General features: G+C 37.1%; 1 protein-coding gene across 13 annotated transcripts in view; it reads left to right on the top strand.

Annotated features, from left to right (window-relative positions):
* Positions 1–14,192, top strand: part of TENM3 (teneurin transmembrane protein 3) — a 682,045-nt gene that overhangs the window by 499,335 nt on the left and 168,518 nt on the right. The gene's annotated exons all lie outside the window — the stretch shown is intronic.

Here is a 14,192-nt window from a genome sequence, read left to right as displayed (position 1 = left end):
TGTCCCATCTTAAAAAGAGTAAGTATTGAAACAGGAGTGATAATCCAGGTCTCCTTGAGTCCAGAACTTTTTCCCATCAAATCATTGATTCTCATAAGATTTAAGATTTTAGACGTGGTACATGGAAAGGAGAATAAATAACATTGAATGACAATATGAGAAATTTATTCCATTTTGAATCTTAGTGTCTTATATCTGATTATGTCATGAAGAGGGTCTCAGTATATGATAGCATGTCTCTAATGCTTGTATTTAATACTTCTTTTACAAATAAAGAGCAGTTTTGCTGGCATGGTTTATACCTAGGTTTTAATAATATTGTTTACGGTTCACTCTATTTATTTATTTATTTTAAGATTTATTTATTTCTCTCTCCTCCCCATTATCTGCTCTCTGTGTCCATTCACTCTGTGTGTGTTTTTCTGCATCCGCTTGGATTCTTGTCAGCAGCACCAGGAATCTGTGTCTCTTTTTGTTGCGTCATCTTGCTGTGTCAGCTCTCTGTGTGTGTGGTGCCGCTCCTGGGCAGACTGTGCTTTTTTTGCACTGGGCAGCTCTCCTTATGGGGCGCACTCCTTCCGCATGCGGCTCCCCTATGCAGGGGACGCTGCTGCGTGACACGGCAGTCCTTGCGCGCATCGGCACTGAGCATGGGTCAGCTCATCACATGGGTCAGCAGGCCCTGGGTTTGAACCCTGCACCTCCCATGTGGTAGGCGGATGCTCTTTCATTTCAGCCAAATCCGCTTCCCATTCTATATATTTTTGTTGTTGCCTTCTATTTATATAAGAGATACTGATTTTTCCTTTAAGGTAATGGCATAAAGTTTCCTCTTAAAATGTATTGACAAAATTTAAGCCAGTCATTTCAAAGAAAAAAATATAGTAAAATATACACATGTTAAAATATTTATTTGCAAAATAAATAATACCATAAAAGATTCTCAATTATATAATAGGTGATAAGCATATTTGTTTAATGTATAAGAATCATTGCTTGGGAGACTGGAAAAGCTGTAGTTCTTTTCCATTGGATCTCTTAATTTTATTCTAGATACTTAATCTTTTTGTTAAATACATTTATAGTTTTAACAAGCTAAGTGCATAATGTAGTTAGTGACCCTATGTAAGCTACAGAAAATTTATATAAAACCTACCCACATTAATCCAATCATTTCAGATAATCACAAATTACACCACTGTTTTGTTTTTATGGTAAAGATATTTTTAGATGCTTTTTACTTCTTCAAAGAAGTTTTTTATGCTCTTAAAAAAGAAACATAGAAAACCAGTGCATGTTTAAAGTGGGAAAGTGGGCCATTTATTTTTAGGAAAGGCGCTGAGACCACCAAATACAGAAGGGAGCTGGCAATGTGAACGATCTCCTGGGGATCAGAGACTGTAATTTCCTCCTTATTTTGCTTTGAAATACATTTCCACAAATGCTCCATAAATGTTCGTTAATAATAGTTAAGAAGTGTTAATAACGAAGGAAAACTGCTCTCCAAATCCCAGATTAATGAGCAGCTAGAGCACTGGCTCCTAAGAATTTTCCCGCTGCATCTGTGCAGTGAGATGAGCTGGTCAAGGGAGACTGACAGGGTCTGTCAACGTTACCATTGCCACTAGGTACCGACAGATCCGGAAGGAGGGCTGAAGTGGATTCCATGTCACTGGACTCCTCACAGGCGACAGAACTTCATGAGGATGTCACCTCATAAATAGGTGTTGAGTGAATGATGAAAAACAATAAACACCACGAGCTGGTCATGCCTAGATTCCTGAAGAGTCATTGATTTTTTTTTAAAGTTGCCGTATGGCAAACACACACTTAAAAATCACATTCTCTCAAATATAACCCCTTGGAAAATAAGCCAACTGTTATGAAAGGGGTATTTTTAAAGGGCTGTTTTGGTTTTTGTTCTGAATTTCACTGTATCATTTTTTTTTAATTTTATTTTTAAAGAAGCTTTAGATTACATAAATGTTACATAAAAAATATAGGGTATGCCAATCATTTTAATATACCAACCTTCCTGTAAGAATCTCCATATCCCTTGTAGCTGGATCTTTTTATAATGGTGATTAAAGTGTCTTAAAATTTCAAAGAATTCTAATTTTCAGATCCTACAGTCAGTCCCTTTTTCAAAAGTCAAAACAAGCCAAGAAAAATTAATGCTTAAATAAGTCATTCCCAAAGGTACACATTTGTTACATAAAAGTAGGCTCTAGTTCTTAAGCTGTTATGGAAGAAAGGAATCCAGATGAAAATCGAGTCAGTACAACAGGACTTAAATAATGGCATAGATCCATAGGGTTTCAGTCTACAGTTTTCTTTTGTATTTTGAGTATTTGTGAAACAGGTGCTCTTAACAAATTTTTAAATCTTGACACTGTTACCTCAAAGATAGGCTATGTTAGTGAACACTTCTTTCCATTAGAATAGAGAGTGAATGTTCCTTCATTCAGAGAATGAAGCCTAGACACAAGGAAAAACTATCTTTAGGGAAACAGTCTGTTTTAGAAATCCTAATTTAATCCCCTTGGTTACAGAAACAACAATTTGATTTTCATAAGCCTTTCTGTCAGCCTTCAGCATTATCAGTGGGCAACTGTAATTACCATTTCCCAAGCAGCAGATATAGATGTCTTAACAGCATCTACAGAGTTAAGAAAGAAAAATTAAAATTAAATGTAAAAGTAGAATTTTAAAAACATTATTTATAAAAAAAAGAGTCAATATTTGAGAAGAAACAAACCTTCTTAGCTAAATTGCTATTTAGTTTCATCAAGACATTTTGATAACCAATATGATTGTACTTTCCCATTAATGACATCGTGCCAAAAAGGGAAGACAAGGAAAACCACAGCACAGAAATATAAAATATTAGCAACCATTCTTTATCTGTTTTTCCCTCCATCCCTACACACTGTTACCCTCAAAGCAAAAATTAATAAATGCTTTGAGTTCAAAATGGTTAATTCTATACCCAGATGAATTTGCTACATCAATTACTAGTCCCTATGAATATCAAAAATTTGACAGAATAATTCCATTTTTCTTAATTACTAGAGTACATATTAATATGAAAGCTTTCAAAAGAATTACTGATTTTATAATAATCACATTGGGTTATTATAAAATCAGTAATTCTTTCATTTCAACATGTAGGCTGTTGAAATAATATTAGCCTTATAAGTTAATAAATAACAATGTATTAGAATGCCAAAATATTGCCTAACACATTCTGTCAACATGTATGTGAACACAGCGGGAAATCCAAAACAAAAACTAATTTATGGAAAACTATGTATTCCTAATGACAGTTTATAGCAGTAGGGGTCCAAGTTACAAACTGCAGTCTCTACATGGAGATGCTTTCATTTTACATTGAAAACTTGGTTGCATTTTAGAAGCAAGTACTAAAATCAAGTCATTGCTCTACATTTAAGAGGACTTATTTTTTTTCCTATAAATCTAATGATTCTCATGTGAAATGTGTATATTTATGTATGCATGAAATTGAAGTATAAAATGAAGATGTTTTGTGTTCAAAATCATCAAAACCCAAGGAATCTTATGTATAAAATAACCCTATGCATATAACTATGCAATATAGTTTTTAAGGTAAAACTTTACTTTTAAAATCAAAACAAACAACAATGTTGATATCTAATACATTGATATTTTATTGATTCCAGGTATTTTTTTCCCATGCTCAATGGCTTAGTTAAATAATCTTTTCAAATATATATATATTCATAGGGAAGTGGCTGTGGCTCAAGCAGTTGGACTTCCGTCTACCATACGGGAGGCTCTGGGTTCGCGTCCCAGGGCCTCCTGGTGAAGGCAGGCTCGCCCGCATGCTGTAGAGAGCTGCTAGCCCGCAAGTACCACAGAGAGCCAACTCAGCAAGGCGACACAACAAAAAGGGAGACAAGCAAAAAAACACAGAAGAACGGACAGCAAATGGATACAGAGAGCAGACAGCAAGCAAGCCACGAGGGGAGGGGCGAATAAGTAAAAATAAATAAATACACAGAAGAATGCACAGGAAACGGACACAGAGAACAGACAGCAAGCAAAAAAAAGCTGCAAGGGGGGGTGGGGATACAAAATACATATATATACACACACATATACTACTATATCATAGGGTATAAATCTGGAAGAAACCTTAGAGATATCTAGTCGAAACCCTCCAATTTTTATAAATGAGAAACCAGAGAGGCTGGTGACTTGCCAAGGTTCCACAGCTAGTTAGTGCTGGAATCAAGACCCGGGACCCAGGTCTCTCTCTTTTTTTGCTTTAGTCAATTTTATTGATACATATTAATAAACATACAATTCATCCAAAGTATACAATTAGAGCATTTTCATTATCTCAGTAATAATAGTAATAAAAAACAAGCAAACAAAATTCCTCATCTCTCAATGCCTCTGTGCCTCCTCCACTGTACGTAGCTGCTGCTTCTGGCTATTCTATCCGAAGTGTATAATCAATGGCTTGAAGTATAATCACAATGTTGTACGTTCATCATCTCAGACATTTTAGAACAATTTCATTACTCCAAAAAGAAAGACTCCACACCACTTAGCATTGCTTCCTCAGACCCAGGTCTCTTTCAGTGTAAGCAAAAACCCCACTAGACGCCACATATAGCCTACATTGAAAACTGAACTGAACTCTAAAACGTCAAACTCTGATGTTCTTCTTCTGTAACTTCTAAGTTGGTCTCTCATTTTAGATTACGTATTGTTAATGGTTCTTTCTCAGAAAGGTGATTTTGGGGAAAATGTACCATGGTAGGATGTGAAGTGAATTACAAGGCAGGAAACTTTAGACCTTAGTTTGCTTGGATGAACTTGCAGGGTTTTGGAGGCTAAATACAACAGTGTTGCAGACCTCTTCAGAATGGTAGGGGTTTTTTTTGTTTGTTTTTCTTACCAAAATTCTAGTTCCCATATTATCTCAATTTTTGTCTTTGTGAGAAAGTTTGCTTGATCTTGTACTATTAAACATCATTTAGCCAATAATGGCAGGCCTGCTAAGAACTCTACTCTATGTTGCCAAAACCTCAGAATGTGCTCTTCAGGGTTCTGGTGGCATAAACTTCATTCAGGTTTCGATGGCAAGGGTGCTTGCTTCTACATTCGCTTCACAACATCCCCTGTAATTTGCTCCAGTGCTCTGGCAGATTGCTGGACCATGTCACCAGCTGTCACCACCCCTCCTTCCCATCCTTATTTGGCAGGATCTGAGAACTCAGGCAAGCCAGTAGAAATAATAATAGCTGTGGTAACAACTTCAGTGGCATAGTCCCCAGAGACAGGATCAAAATTTGGCACCTTTTCTTTCAATGTGGAACTAAAAATGGCACTGAATTTGCTACTTGGTGGTGTATAATTTTCTTTAATTACACATTTTGGTTTCAAGTGATCTACATGCTGGCTTTTAAATATTAAACCAATATATATTGGTTAAAACCAATGGCATATACATTTTTATGGGGAGGAGGTGAAACTCTATCATGGATTTCATCTCCCTCCGCATTGAAAAACAAAAGGTAATGTAAGCTGTAATTTCTGTCAGTTTGAATGGTCTTGAGCCTGAAAGAAAACCTTTAAATTTCACTGACAGATTATATTTTCTCATATTGGCTCAAAACAACTATTGAAATTTTCCTTTCAGTATTTACTGGAAGAGTCTACAGGAAAAAAAAAACTGAAGAGGCTATAGGATGATTATTTTTAATTTCAACATCTTAAAATTGGTTATGGTGCAATACCACAAGACAGTCTGAAATGATTTAGTCTAGATTAGCCTATTTGGGTATTAGTAACATGAATTCCAAAAGTGATAGATGGCTTAACATCCATTGTGAGTCACTGCTAGAGCTGATAATACTACATTCCCATTGATGGGTTAATAATATAAAAATTATGGGAAGCGGACTTGGCCCAGTGGTTAGGGCATCCTCCTACCACATGGGAGGTCCGCGGGTCAAACCCCGGGTCTCCTTGACCCATGTGGAGCTGGCCCATGCGCAGTGCTGATGCACACAAGGAGTGCTGTATCTTGCACGGGTGTCTCCCGCATAGGGGAGCCCCACGCGCAAGGAGTGCACCCCGGAAGGAGAGCTGCCCAGCACGAAAGAAAGTGCAGCCTGCCCAGGAATGATGCCGCCCACACGGAGAGCTGACACAACAAGATGATGCAACACAAAGAAACACAGATTCCTGTGCCGCTAACAACTGAAGTGGACAAAGAACACGCAGCAAACAGACACAGAGAACAGACAACTGGGGTGGGGGAGAGGGGATAAAATAAAATAAATCTTTAAAAAAAAAAACTAATTTGTAGATAATACATGTCAGATATTATGACTTTTTAAATTAAAAAAAAAAATTTTTTTAAGATACATAGATCACAAAAAAATGTTACATTAAAAAATATAAGAGGTTCCCATATACCCCACACTCTACCCCACCCCACTCCTCTCACATCAACAACCTCTTTCATCCTTGTGGCACATTCATTGCAATTGGTGAATATATTTTGGAGCACTAGTATACCACATGATATTATAACTATTTTTAAAAGGCGTGTTGACTGACTTTTTTTTTTTAAGATTTATTTACTTATCCCCGCACCCCACCCTATTATCTGCTCTCCCTGTCCATTCTCTGTGTGAGGACTGACTTTTAAAAGGGTTGTTGGCTGACTAGGAATCATCTTGGAAATCTATGCTCTCTTGCCCGGAGAAAAAGGAATTTTACTAGCTGCCGTCAAGGCTGCTTCTGATTGTTTACCGTCCAGGATTTTCTGTTAGTCACCTCTGATTTTCAGGAACCAGTTCAGCTGCTGAGATCCAGGCCTCCAAAATCAACTCTATGCAAAATATTTGAATATATAAATATGACTTATATATTAAACTGTTTTCTTAACTATCCACTCCCCCTTCCTCCGGAACTAAAATTCCCTCATCCTTCTCTTCCCCAGTGTGCCTGTTTTTATACCCTAGCTGCAAAGATCCATTTCTACTTCTTTGAAACCCTCCCTCGCCATTCCTCACACCCCAGGAAGTAAAAAAATTGAAAGATGACTCTGGGCAACAATGTATGGAGTAGATTGAAATGGGGGACAGGAAAACTAATTAAAAGTAATGTCGGCCTCTTCCAAATTTTAATACAGTAGATAATGCTTAAAACTGAAAGACCCGAAGGGAGCATTTTAGGAATGTTATTCAGACATAAGGATGGAAATACTAAAAGAACCAGCCAAAGAATCAGGAATGGTATTGTCGAATGAGTGAGAAGATTAGATGAACAGGTTGAGGACTGCTGTTTTCCATAACAGTCTTTAACAGTATGTTCGTTTATAACTTGAAAAAAAATAAATTTTAAAAAATTTTAAGCGAAGACCCAGAATAGGGCAGTGCTGCTGAAAACAAAATGAATACAATTGCTGGACTTGACTGGATGAGAGAATTGGATGAGAAAATTGGGGGGAAGAAAAGTTAAAGATTCAGGGTTTAAAATTTTGGTGACTAGTAATGGTGGCTAACATGTACTGAATGTTCACACAAATCGTAGGGCTTCATATGCATCACTTTTTTAATTTTCACAGCAAACCTAAAAATAATTACTCTTATAATTCCCATTTAATGCGTCAGGAAACTGAGAATTTCAGAAGTTAACTTTTAGGGCCGCAGTTAGTAATTGGTAGAACTGTGATTTAATCCAGACTTCATTGCCCAGACAAAAATGACAACATGAAGGGAGAAAGGAAACCCAGGAAGCAAAGCAGTTATGATGATGGAGACAGTTTATTCTGTTTTAGTAAGTTTTGCAAAACCCATGCCATTTCTAGATATGTCTAGTGGGAAAATGTAAAGTTTGGAGCATGGATTAGTCAGGAAAGAAGTCAATTTTAGAGATACATATTTGAAAGTCATCCATCCCCATGAGATTGAGAGATGAAGCCATAGGAGCAGATGAGATGACAGAATAAGGAGAGATCAGGGAATGACTGGTGAATGTCTGTATTTGGGGGCTATGTGGAGAAGGAGCCGTATACATCAGGAAGCGCTAGGTTTGATGATGTAACAACGCAGAAATCTTAGTGGCTACATTAGTTATTTCTTGCAGCTCAGCCTATTACTCCAAAATTTAGCAGCTTAAAACAACAAACATTTATTGTTCTAACAGTTTCTGTGGGTCAGAAATATGGGCCAACTTAGCTAGGTGCCTTTGGTGCAGGGTTTTTAAGACATTCTGTCAAAGTGTTGTCTGGGACCGCAGTCTCTTTTGAAGGCTCGACTGGGGATGTGGGAATTCACTCCCAGGTTGACTCATGGGTTTTGGCAGGCCGCAGGCTCTCATAGCATGGGTCCCCCACAGGGTTTCATGAGGCATGAAACCAGCCTCCTGATTGCTGGCTTCCCCCATGGCAAGGAATTAGAGAGGTAGAGCAACCAAGATGGAAGTCACAGTCAAAAACTTAACCTCAGAGATGGCATTCCATTGCTTCTGCTATATTCTTCTCATTAGAAAAAGTCACTTAAGTCCAGACTACACTCAGGGTGAGGCAATTTCACAAGAGCATGAGTATTAGGAGGTGGTGATTATTTAGACCGTCTTAGAGGCTACCTACTACGGTGGTTTAACACGTTTGTTTTACTTAAACTACATGCTCAATGTGGGATGGCAAGGGGGTTCTGTCACTCAAGGACCAAGACTAACATAAACACTCAGTACACGTTTCCATGCTCACTGCAGCAGGCATGAGGAGTGCAGCAAACTACATGTTGACTCTTAAAGCATCCTCCCAGAAGGAAACACTCATGACTTCTCCCCACATTTCATTGTCCAATGCATAGTCACAGGTCTTCAAGAGTATAGGAAGAGTAATCCTACTAGATGTCCAGGAGAACTGGAATACTGGTGAAGTGCCCTTATGACCCATTCAGTGAAGACAGATGAGAAGCAGAGAGATAAGAAGAGACCTGGGAGAGTTGTGAAAAAGAAATATTAAGGAAGCATGGTTAATTACGCCAAATACTATTGATATATAGTAGAGAGCATGAATATTGATAAGAGGCTACTCAGTGTGGCAATTCAAGAGATCCCTCATAGCTACAGAGAACAGTTTTAGTGCCGTAATCAGAAACAGAAGTGAAAGTATGAGAAAAATAAGGAGTAGCAGGAACAACATTGTAGATTCTTCTTTTGAGATATATGGCAGTGAAGGTAATAGTTTGAGGGAAATAAGAAATAAGAGACTGTATTAAAATCCTGGCTCTGTAACCCAGCATTCATTTATGACCTCCCTCAAAGTTCCGTGTAGTCTGTGCACAATGTTGACATTGCTTTTTTATATCTTCACCAAAATCACTGATAAACATGCTGAAGTAGAAGGGCCAGACACAGAACCTTCATTGTGCAGTCACAGCTCAATGCTGATCACTCGGTACTAGCGGTAAAATTGTTGCTCGATCTGTGACAAACACAGGGATTTTCTGTGGGGTGACAAGTCAATGTTTGTAAGCTGCAAATCACTGTGAGAGGGCCTGGACTGACTGCCATTAAAACAGTCGATGATTTGTTTAGTCATGGTGCTTCCCTAACGTCTCAGTTTGCACCACAGGAAGCCCTTCCTCCCTCCTCAGTTTTCCTGCCACCTGATGGAGTCATTCACCATTCTTCCATCCTGCATTTTTACTCTCTGTATGATTCTAGTTATCTCACAGGGATGTAAATTAGGCTTGTCATAATTGTCTAACCTACAAGTTTATGGGAAGGGAAACCTTGCAGAGAGGGTCTGAGGAGGGTAAATCCAAATATTCTTTGGCTATGCCATATATTAGGTGGACTTTTTAAAATGAACTTTTTATTTAATTATAATATGCATTTAGAAAAGTACAGAGATCATAAGTGTGAACACACCAGTTGAACCATCTCCAGAAAGAAAAATAGAATACTCCCCCAGTCCTGCCCCTTCTCCATAAAGGTAATCACTGTGGTGACTTATTCCTGTGAATTGGTTTTACCTGTTTTGAACTTTATACACATGCACTTATATAATATTCACTTTTTTGCATTTGCATTCTTTTGCCCAATATTGCCTTTGTGAGGTTCAATCATGTTGTTATATTTCTCAGTGGTCCATTCATTTATAGTCTATTATAGAATCCCATCATATGACTATACCATGATTTTTTTATCCATTCTACTGTTAGTTGCCTCCATTTTGAGGCTATTAAAATAGTTCTTCTATAAATATTTTTGTTCACATCTTTTGATGTATATGTGTATACATGTTTCTATTGGATAATTAGAAAGGCATTTGTAGACCAACTGGAGAGTTAAGCACCATTTCTAAGATTTTTAATATGAGAAAATACATTCTAATTTCAACCAACCAACTTACAAATGACCTTTCAAAATACAACCATTTATAGTTGGTAAACCTCTTGTACTTAGAAGCCGCTTTTAGCAAACAAGTTCTGATTACATTTGTAAAAAAAATTGTAAAAAAAAAAAGTAATTTGCATCAAACCTTCAAAATTTCTTTAACATGAATGCTTAGTTTTAATTCAGAACAAATTAGATAAGTAGGGAAGCAGTATAATGTAGGGAAAGGACTCTTGAATAGGGCCAGGAGATCTGGTATCATGCATTACCTTCACATACTTTTTAAAGACATTGGGAAAGTCCCTGACCTTCTTTGTGCTGACCTTTCATTCCCATAAAACTGTGTAGTGATCCCTGCCACATACTACATTTTAGGAGATAAAAGATGCCAAGGAATTTTTAATTTGAAAAATGCACTGAAGAGATAATGTTATTGCTATCATCTACAAATGCCACTCTGCCTTGGATAACAGTTTGGATATGAATTGTACTTGTATGGAGGTATTCATGTGGAAGGCAGGCAACCTAGATTCTGGTCTCAAACTGCCCCTGCATTAACTATGACCTTTGACCCTAAGAAAATTAGGACTTCAATTAAATGGTCGTTATTAATATTACCATCATCCTTACAGTCTTTCTCTGCCTTAGCTCTTATCTGTAAAATAAAGAGGTCATACTAGGTACTTACTAATATTCCTTTCAGCTCATATACTCCTTGCCTTTCTTGCTCTCTGATTTTATACCACACATGAAAAGAGGGAAATTAAGCTCCTAATTAGGTAGTATAACATCTTTTGGTACAAAGGGGGCAAGAGAGAAAACGAACATCTTCTGAACATTCCGCGGTACTTCATATCCATGATCTTCCTAGCAGCCCTGTGGTGTGCAGATGCTGATAGCGCCTTCTGTCAGCTAATCAAATTGAGGTGCAGCAAGATTAAAGAACATACCCGTCGGGTCATAGCCAGAAGGGAAGGTTTTCTTCACAACTTCAAATAGTAATTAATGATTCCATGCTTGAAGCTTGTGGTTAGAAATCAGTTCTCCTATCTCCAGTTACAAATGCTGTTTCTGTCCAACATAACTTCACCATTTCTTTTCAAGGATTTGCAGGCATAGCACCCTTCCTGCAGGATTATTTAATTCAGAAAATTGGAAATGAAGTATTGAAGCTTCGACTTCTCACTTCACTGTGACTTTTGACACAAAAGCCAGGAGGTTAACCCATACACATAGGGTTCCCAACCACCTTGTTTTGTTTTATAAAACAAACTCTAGTATCATCATACATAGTAAACAGGATTTTGGCAATGCAAAAGGTAGAAAAGCAGAAAATGGCTGGCAGCACTTGAGAGCAATCCTTGAATCCTGCTGGGAACGGCCTCAAAACCTTGAAATGCCTGAACTTTCAAAACCAAATCTTAGGCACTGTTAAATGCAAATAAGTACTCAGTAATTTCTGTAACATTCTTGACTTTTGTGAATTTGCTACCATTCTCTCGCTCTCTCACTTCCTCTATTTTTTCAAAGCAGTATTAAAACGATATAATATTATTGGGTATGATTCTTGTCTTAGACATTGTAGGTGGAACAGAATCCAGTTTTATTGAAATTTTATGTAATAAAAAATACGTACTAAAGCTGTTGCCCATCTGGCGAAAATAAAACAGCTTTCCAAACACAAACACTACATTACTTTTTAAAATTTGACATCAGTGCACTCTTCCAGGATTATCTCTACTCTGTAGTCTATTAAAACCAATAATATGAGCAAATATTTCATTCAAGAAGACCTTTCATGTTAAAAGCTCACATAAATGATTTCAGTTATTTTGTATGAAAACTTTGACCCTATTGGAATATTTATTGTTGCCCTGCCAAAGTTTGTCAAGTATCTAAATCTTTTTCTATATGCACAACTAGCTCCCATTATCTTGTTCCGAAATTGCGGAAGTATCTGAAACCCTGAAAGATGTGTGAAGGGATAAAATGTTTAGAAAGCTCCTGACAGTTTGCCTTTCAAACACTATGTAATTTAATTTAATACAACATGACACATGAAGTTATACCTCTTTATAAGATGACAACTTGTAAATTCAAGAATTCTACAGCCTATATCTTAATCCATGAATATCCGAATTTAAAAGGAATTGCTGACAAACTATAATTTAAGCAGAGAGTGAGTATATATATTTGCTACAAATATACGTGGTAGATAACAGCCAGCTAGCTATGTTTGGTATCACTCTTACTCTAGCTTGCCACTGATATCCCAGTAGTATTAACAAAAGAATGTAGAACTGTGCTAAGAGAACGCCCCCAAATTATTATTTTTTAGAAATTTTCTATCAATTACCAGTAGTATTAGGGAACTTTCACTCAACTACCTTTCACATAGCACAATATTAAGGCAGTGGTTCATTAATGATTAGTAATGACACTCCATTCCTACCTATTTATATATTTGTTAACTTTTCCTTTAAGTTAGTATATTTTTATCTACAACAATGTTTTCTTATATTTTAAAACCTCAGAAAATAGAAATAGTCTTAATTTACACTCATTTATTTGACAGATACTTACTGAAACCTACTAGGTATCAGTCAGATGCTGTTCCAGGTAAATGGGTGAAGTAACCCTTGTCAGGGAAGGGTTCCCCAAGTTGATACCTTGCTCTGAATGATAATTAGGTATTCTCCAGTGAGTGAGGAGCATTACAGATAGAAGAGACTACCTACTGAGAGGTGCCATGCTCTGTTCAGGTGACTCGTAAGTAGTTTAATTATCTGGAGTTTAAAATAAATCAATGAAATACCTAAATAGTAAGATCAGCCCTGCTATGTGTGAGCTAAGTTTCATATACATAGTGTCGAATCTTCACATCCATTAAATAAGGTAGTTTTAACAGCCCCATTTTAAAAGTAAACCTCATGTTTAACACTATTACATATTTGCTTAAGATTAAATCCTAGGCTAAGGATTGAAACAGAATCAACCTTCATCCTGACTGCTGCTTTTTAAACAGTACCTAACAATTTACTTTTGCTACCACATATATTGAACATTGGGCTTTTTGGTAGTGGTAGTTATCACACTGCTTCTAATAATGCTTTCTTTTTTTTTTTAAAGATACATAGATTACATAAATGTTATAGGGATCTCCATATGCCCCACGGCCCCCACTCCCCACATTTTCCCAAATAAACAACATCTCTCATTAGTGTGGTGCATTCACCACAATTGATAAATGCATTTTGGGGCATTGCCACTGAGCATAGGTTTTAGTTTACATTGTAATTTACACTCTCTCCCACATAATTCTGTAGGTTATGGGAAGATACATAATGGCCTTTATCTGTCGTTGCAGTGTCATTCAGGACGATTCCCAAGTCCTAAAAATATCTGTGTTATACCTGTTTTTCCCTCTCCCTGCCCTCAGAGCCTCCAGTGGCCACTGCCTCCACAATAATGTTGTGATTTCTTCCACTGCTAGAATCACAGTAAGTCTATAGTAGAATACCAGCAAGTCCACTCTAGTCCATAGTTTATTCCCCAATCCTGAGAATTCTCGGATGGTGATGTCCACTCCACCTCTAATTGAGAGGGGACTCTGATCCCATACAGCTGATAGATGGGACTCTCTTGCTTGCAGTTGCTTGCAGTATCTAATAATGCTTTATAAACACTTCTCTATGTCTTTACACACCTCTCTAGTAAATTCCAACTTACATAGTAAAAAATATAATATCCAACAAAATGTCCAAAAAGGTCTTTCA

Source organism: Dasypus novemcinctus, chromosome 1, assembly GCF_030445035.2.
Source record: "Dasypus novemcinctus isolate mDasNov1 chromosome 1, mDasNov1.1.hap2, whole genome shotgun sequence".
NCBI lineage: Eukaryota > Metazoa > Chordata > Mammalia > Cingulata > Dasypodidae > Dasypus > Dasypus novemcinctus.
This window is presented reverse-complemented; position numbering and strand designations above follow the sequence as displayed.